The sequence below is a fragment of the Arvicola amphibius genome, chromosome 3 (assembly GCF_903992535.2).
Source record: "Arvicola amphibius chromosome 3, mArvAmp1.2, whole genome shotgun sequence".
Classification (NCBI taxonomy): Eukaryota; Metazoa; Chordata; class Mammalia; order Rodentia; family Cricetidae; genus Arvicola; species Arvicola amphibius.
This window is the reverse complement of record NC_052049.1, coordinates 156,727,473-156,733,912: the sequence shown is the minus strand read 5'-3', so window position 1 is coordinate 156,733,912 and position 6,440 is coordinate 156,727,473. Positions and strand designations below refer to the sequence as shown.

Below are 6,440 nucleotides of genomic sequence, written 5' to 3'. Positions count from 1 at the left end.
GGTTAACTGTATATGAAACAGGTATGTATGTATCCAGATATGCCTTTCTTTAGATGTATAGACAAATTTCTACATAAAGTCTTTTTTTTAAAGAGCACTAAATGCTCTTTGTTTGACATTATACATAGACCACAGTAAATGCCTTTCAATGGTAAAAGGCAGCATCCTTTGACTTAGGGAATTCTAATTAAAATGACATCATCAAGTCAAGAATAGACGGTTTCTTCATGATGTTTAGCCATTGCCTGTAAGAGGCCAGTGAATACAAATGGAAACACAGGTGAGTCTTCTCGTTTTCGAGAGGGTAACAGAATTTTCCCAGTGTTTAAACATAATAATATGCCCAGTTTTATAAATTTAAGCATAAACCCATTCAATAGGTTTGAGATGGCACCCTTACCTTTTTGAAAAGTAGAATTTCACTAAGTAAATCCAATCCTATCTTGAGAAAGGGAGAGCAGAAATAACATTTATACAACTGGAATTGTTATTATAAAAAAGTTCATATCCACTTTAATAAAAATCAGTTTCACTTAAATCAGAACTGCCCAACAAAAACATTGTTAGCCATTCATGATCTGAATTTTGGTGTATGAATTAATTATGAGGCACATTAAAAATCATGAGACACATGCTTTGTAGTAAATAAGGCAGTGGAATTACTCTTTTGTAGCCCTTTCAAGATAAACTATTAAATCTGCCTTCTCCCCCTTCTTCTTAATTCCAGAAAAGATAATTTTTTGTCCCAGGGATGTACTTTTGGGGATTCTCCAAGTACTCCATCAGGTTACCCTCTCCCCAGGTGATACCTTTGCTCTTGTTGGCATCTGTGTAGAAGAATCCAGCAGTCTTACCTGTCTTCCTCCAAACATACCATGGAGATTTAGTCCAGTCTTATGCTTGCCTTCCTTCCTCCGCAGTGTGGCACTGGGCACAGTTCTGAACAAAGCTCTTCTTGCCTTTGTTAACATCACCCTGGGTGATCAACACCACAATCATTACTACCCGAAGACAGACATCCCGCTATCTCTTTACATAAATTCTTATGTTGTGCATGTATAAAGACATATAATTAGAGGTTGCCTCAGGTGAATAGGGAGGTGAGCAAGTCCCAAGGCCTGCAAGATAAGAAGCAAGTTAAAGGCTCGAGAGATGTGAAGACTTTGAGTTCTTAAGAAAGGACTCAAGACTCAGGCAAGCCGGTGGGGTGGCTCCTATCTGATGTTTGCATGCTTCAGCCCCAAGAAAAACTGATATTTCACTCTGAGTCTGCAGGCAAGAAAACTGCAGATGCCCAATTGAAAAGAGTCTGTCAGGGAGGATTCTCTCTCACCTGGAGATGATCCGCCTTTTTGTCTGATTCCAGAGTTCATTAGTACATGAGGTTCTTCAAAGAAAGAGAACCAAGCTCCTCAAAAGCTAAGTCCAATAGCTTGCTTTCTATAAACTGTAGACCCAAGAAAGCCAGTGGAGCAATCGGAAGCCCTGAGAACTAGAATGCCATAATAGAGATTCCAGTTTTCAGGCTTTCAGCCTGAGGTCATGTGTAGGGGCCAAATGTACCGGCAATTGCCGGCGGTACCGGCGGTTGTAGGAGTTAGAAAATAACCACGATAGTCCTTTTTTAATTAATCAGTTTTAATACAAGGGGAGATAAGGGAACTTACAGAACCAAGGGTCCAGCGGAGCAGAAGGTACGCGGGGGAGAGCAAAACGGGGCTCCTTCCGGCGCCCCGATCCTATTTAAGGGGAATGCTACTCCGCTGGAGCAGCCACGCCCCTGAACACAGGGATTGGGCCAGCTGCCCCAACAGTCATGAGAAGATTGAGGTCCTACGTGCTCAACTTCCTTCTTTTTGTTCCATTTAGGACCTCACTACTGGACATTCACACCATTGAGAGGGCTATCTGTTTTAATCACTGTGGTAGTTTGAATGTAATTTCCCCCCATAATCTCATAGGGAGTAGCACTATTAGGGGGGTTGTCTTTGTTGGAGTAAGTATGTCCTTGGTGGAGGAAGTCTGTCACCGTGGGGGCAGGCTTTGAAGATTGCTATGCTCAGGATATTACCTAGTGTATCAGACAACTTCCTGTTGCCTTCTGACCAAGATGTAGGATTCTCAGTCCCAGCACTGCATCTGCCTGCATGCCGTCATGCGCCCCACCATGATGATAATGAACTGAACCTCTGAAACTGTAAGAGAGCCCCCTTCAGTTAAATATTTTCCTTAGAAGAGTTGCTGTGGCCATGGTATCTCTTCATAGCAATAAAACCCCCAAGAGAAAAGTTGGTACCAGGGACTGGGATATTGCTCAGATAGGCCAGACCATGTTTTCCTTTGGAGTAACATGGACTTTGGGACTGTGGATTAGCAAAGCAGTTGAGCGTTTTAAGTGCTGTTGAATAGGCTCTACTAGTAGGAGTGTGGAAGACAGCGACACCAAAGGTGACTTGATGAGCTGTGAGGGTGCTCACTCAAGAACTTTTAGAGGAATTTTACTATGTTGCCTAGAAATTGGTCTTGTGATATTTTGCCTTTGTCTAAAGAGTCTGCCTGAGGCTAAAGTGAAAGATTTTTGGATTCATTCTGTTGGCAGAGGAAATCTCAAAGCAGCCTTACAGCTCTTTGTTTCCCCCAAAAAACTCTTTGGGGGCCTGCCATGCAGCTCCCAAATAAATACATGGAGACATTCATTCTTATGAATGCTCAGTCTTAGCTTGGCTTGTTTCTCGTCAAATTTTCTAACTTAAATTATCCCGTTTCTCTTAACTACATTTTGCCTCTGGACTTTTTATCTTTCATTATTCTATCTATCTTTCTTTCTGTATTACTTCGTGGATAACTGGGTAGCTCTATGGCTGGCCCATAGCATCCTCCTCTCCTTTTCTCTGTCCTTGCTTTTCTCTAGAGCCTAGGTTTCTCCTCCTATTTATTCTCTCTGCCTGACAGCCCCACCTTGCTTCTCCTGCCATTCAGGTCTTTATTAGACCAAACCGGTGTTTTAGGTAGGTAAAATTACACAGCTTTAGAGAGTTAAACACATGCAATATAAATAAATGCAACACATCTTTGCATCATTAAACAAATATTCCACAGCACAAACAAATGTAACATATCTTAAACTACTCCATATTAGGCAAGGCTGTAGACGGAACCTCTCGCATGCAGTAGTGCACAGTAATCTTGGCCAATCCCGTGGCCGGGGGCATCGAAAGACGAGTGAGTAGCCAATCCAGGCACGACCCGTGTCCGCTCTCCCTATATAAGCAGCTGCCGTTTAGTGCTCTGGGCCCTTCGCTTCCTGCTCTCCCTTCAACCAAGAGGCTCCAATAAAGCATGATTTGAGAAGAATCCTTGACTTGGTGGTCGTTCTTCCCTGCTGGCCAGGGGGCTTCGCCGCACCTGGTGAAGAGAGCCTCTAACAGGGAGTGGAGTCAGCCCAAGAGAAAGAAGTGTGCTGCAGACAACATAACTGAACAGAGTTAGGTATCTGGAGAGCATTTGATGTCAGACATGGAGATGTAGAATTTGGAGTTTCCCAGCTAGTTTTCAGTTTTGTTTTGGTCCAGTATTTTCTCCGTATGCTCCCTTTCCTATGTTTTGGAATGGTCCTGTGCCATTATATGTTGTAAGTATGTGATCTGCTTTGTAGTTTTGATTTTATAGGAGATTACAGTTAAGAGACTGTATGTATCTCAGAAGCAACTTTGAACTTTGGACTTTAAACATTGTGGAGACTGTGATAGACTATGGGGACTTTTGAAGTTGAACCAAATGCATTTTGCTTTATGATATTGTTACAAACTCATGGGGGCCAGAGAGTGGAACTATGACAACCATCAAGTAAATGTTAGCCTTTTCTGAAAACAAGCACATGTAGAAATAGTGTTAAACTAGATATCTGAGTATTTCATAGCCTAACTAAATTACCACATGAAATTAACTGAGGCTGAACATATTGCTTGGTGGTATAGCACTTGCCTAGCATGTACTAGGCTGTAGGTTTGATCCCTAATACAGCAAAACCAAACAAAAAGAAATCAAAACTGCCTCAAACTGATAGAATGATGTCTATCTGACTTAGGGAAGGCATTTTGCATTATTCATTCTACCAAAGTAAATGTTAATCTCATTTTAAAATGTCTTCACAGAGGCCCCTCCAATTATGTTTGTCCTAGAATCTATGCTCCCTATGGACAAGTCAGGCTGACAGGATTAACCAGCTTACTGGCTGAACTCTAGTAACCAGAGTTCGATCTTGGAAGGTTTGTTCACCCTGTGTCTGCATGAATGAAAAATAAAAAGAGAAGAGAATTTGAGGTTCAGGAATTAGGAATTTAAAATTTGGAGGTGGGTGTTGAAAGCAGTGACAGACAAGAGCTGGAAGGGTACCGAGGGAGCCTGTGCTGAAGTAACTCGGATTCTGAGCCAGGCAACGTGTCCTTTTCCCAGCATATTAAAGGGCTCTAAGCAAAGGGGTGAGCTCAGATTTGCATTTTAGAAAGGTCTCCAACCTGCCTTCCTATATTGGGCAGAACACTCCTGGCATTCATTACTCAAATGCTAACCTAACTGGGCACTGGAAAGGCTAAATCAAAATTGTATCTGCAAGAACTGTCAAATATAACCTTGCTCTTATCTGTAGAGACAGCTGAAATCAGGGAGGTGCAGAGCTACTGTGGCCAGCATGGTGTGTTCTCCAGTCCCTTGGAGGCAGGCCCTCCTCTTCTCCTAGAGCTCCATTTACCACTCATGACACTTCTCATCCCTGGAATGAGGATGGTTTTGAGTTAAAGCAGATCAGGAGCTGTTCCTTCTGGTCCTTGCTATAACTTCTGTGACTTCCCATTGTGTCAGAGATGTGATCTAATCAATCCGCCCTTCCCCCAGTCCCTGCGTGGCTCCTGTCTTCTCTCCAGCCTTTGTCTGTGCGCTAGTCAAAGGAGTCACCTTCTCTCCCTGCCACCTCGGGTTCTCTTTCTAATCTCAGTTCTTTCTTTTTCTATCCCTTTCCTTTGCCTGAAGCATTTTGTTCTCATTCCTCAGTGCAAGGATTTTCTTAAACCCTTCAAAGCTCAGCCTCAGTATCACTTTCCCCAAGAGTTCTCCTCTCACTACATTATCCAAGCAAGTCACCTGTTCATTTTTTTTGTCATGGTATTTAATTATGGTTTTTAATTGGCTCTTTTGGTCATGTGTAATCATTTCATCTTTGACTGCATTTAATTAACTCTTGTCCACATCCCTTGCTACAATGTAGTGCCACACCATCAGGGATATTGACCTACCTTGCCCATCTTCAAGTTTCTACTAGAAAGAATACTGCTTAGTAAGAAACAGACACATGATAATCACTTGCTGATTAAATGAACAATACCAAAGTGATATTCAGCCTGAGGTTGATGAGAGCCACCTAATTATCACTATGGTTAAATGCTTGCTATTAGATATGACCAAGAGGCAGAAAATGGGAAAGGAGATGATAATTGTAATGTTGTCCAATTATATCACTTTTACAAATATTAGCTAATCTAACGAGGACTGAGTATATCATCTGGAGACTCACATTGTCCTGTGAATAATTGATATTTTCTTCTGATGTCCAGACGGTTGGAGAGTTTAATGTCAAAGGACCCTCTGCTTCCATTCTCCAACAATGAAATCAACATTCATGATTAGTACAGCCATGTCCAAGTAGTGAGCAACATCTGTGGGTAAGCACATGACATACTAGCCAGTTTGCATGGCAGGAGCTGTAATCTACCTGACTGGGAGCTAAGGCTCATGGGAACAAAATTTCTTCCTAAATGCTGAAAGGGACAAAAGTAAAACCTGAACTTGGGTTTTCCTACTCCAAAAGACCAAACACCTTTTACGCTACCACATAGAGTAGCTACTACAGTACAGCTTTGGAGTTTGTAATGTCCCTTTCCATGGATATATTTTTAGTTTATAGAAAAATTCCAGTCACAGAATAGGTACTCAATAATTATAATTAAATGAAAGAATGAGGTCAGTCCTTAGGAACCAGTGTTTTCTAATGGGGGTAATACTTGGTATATTTTTGTGATGTAATAGCTAGCTCACAAATATTTGTTGATTTACATTTTTATTTAGGAAGTAAGGAGAAAGTAGGTTTTTTGTTTTTGTTTTCACCAGAGTACAAGAAAGAGACAGAGGCCTCCAGAAGAACTGAGGGGTGGTTCTCTCCCAGGAAGGACTTTTGTCCCCAGAAAACTTTTGTCAGTGTCTGGAGACAATTTTGATTGTTGTAACAGGGGACTTGGCATCTAAAGGAGAGAGGTGAACGCTGTTTTAAACACCCTGAGATACAGAGGACAGCCATTCGACAGAACAATACCAATCCACATGTCAGCACATCAGGACTAATCAGAGAAGATGCAGTGGTGGTGAAGAGGACAGGGTAAAGGAGGTGC

General features: G+C 41.9%; 1 pseudogene; it reads right to left on the bottom strand.

Moving 5' to 3' along the window:
- Positions 1–659: 659 nt before the first annotated feature.
- Positions 660–999, bottom strand: LOC121677134 (annotated as a pseudogene).
- Positions 1,000–6,440: the final 5,441 nt, after the last annotated feature.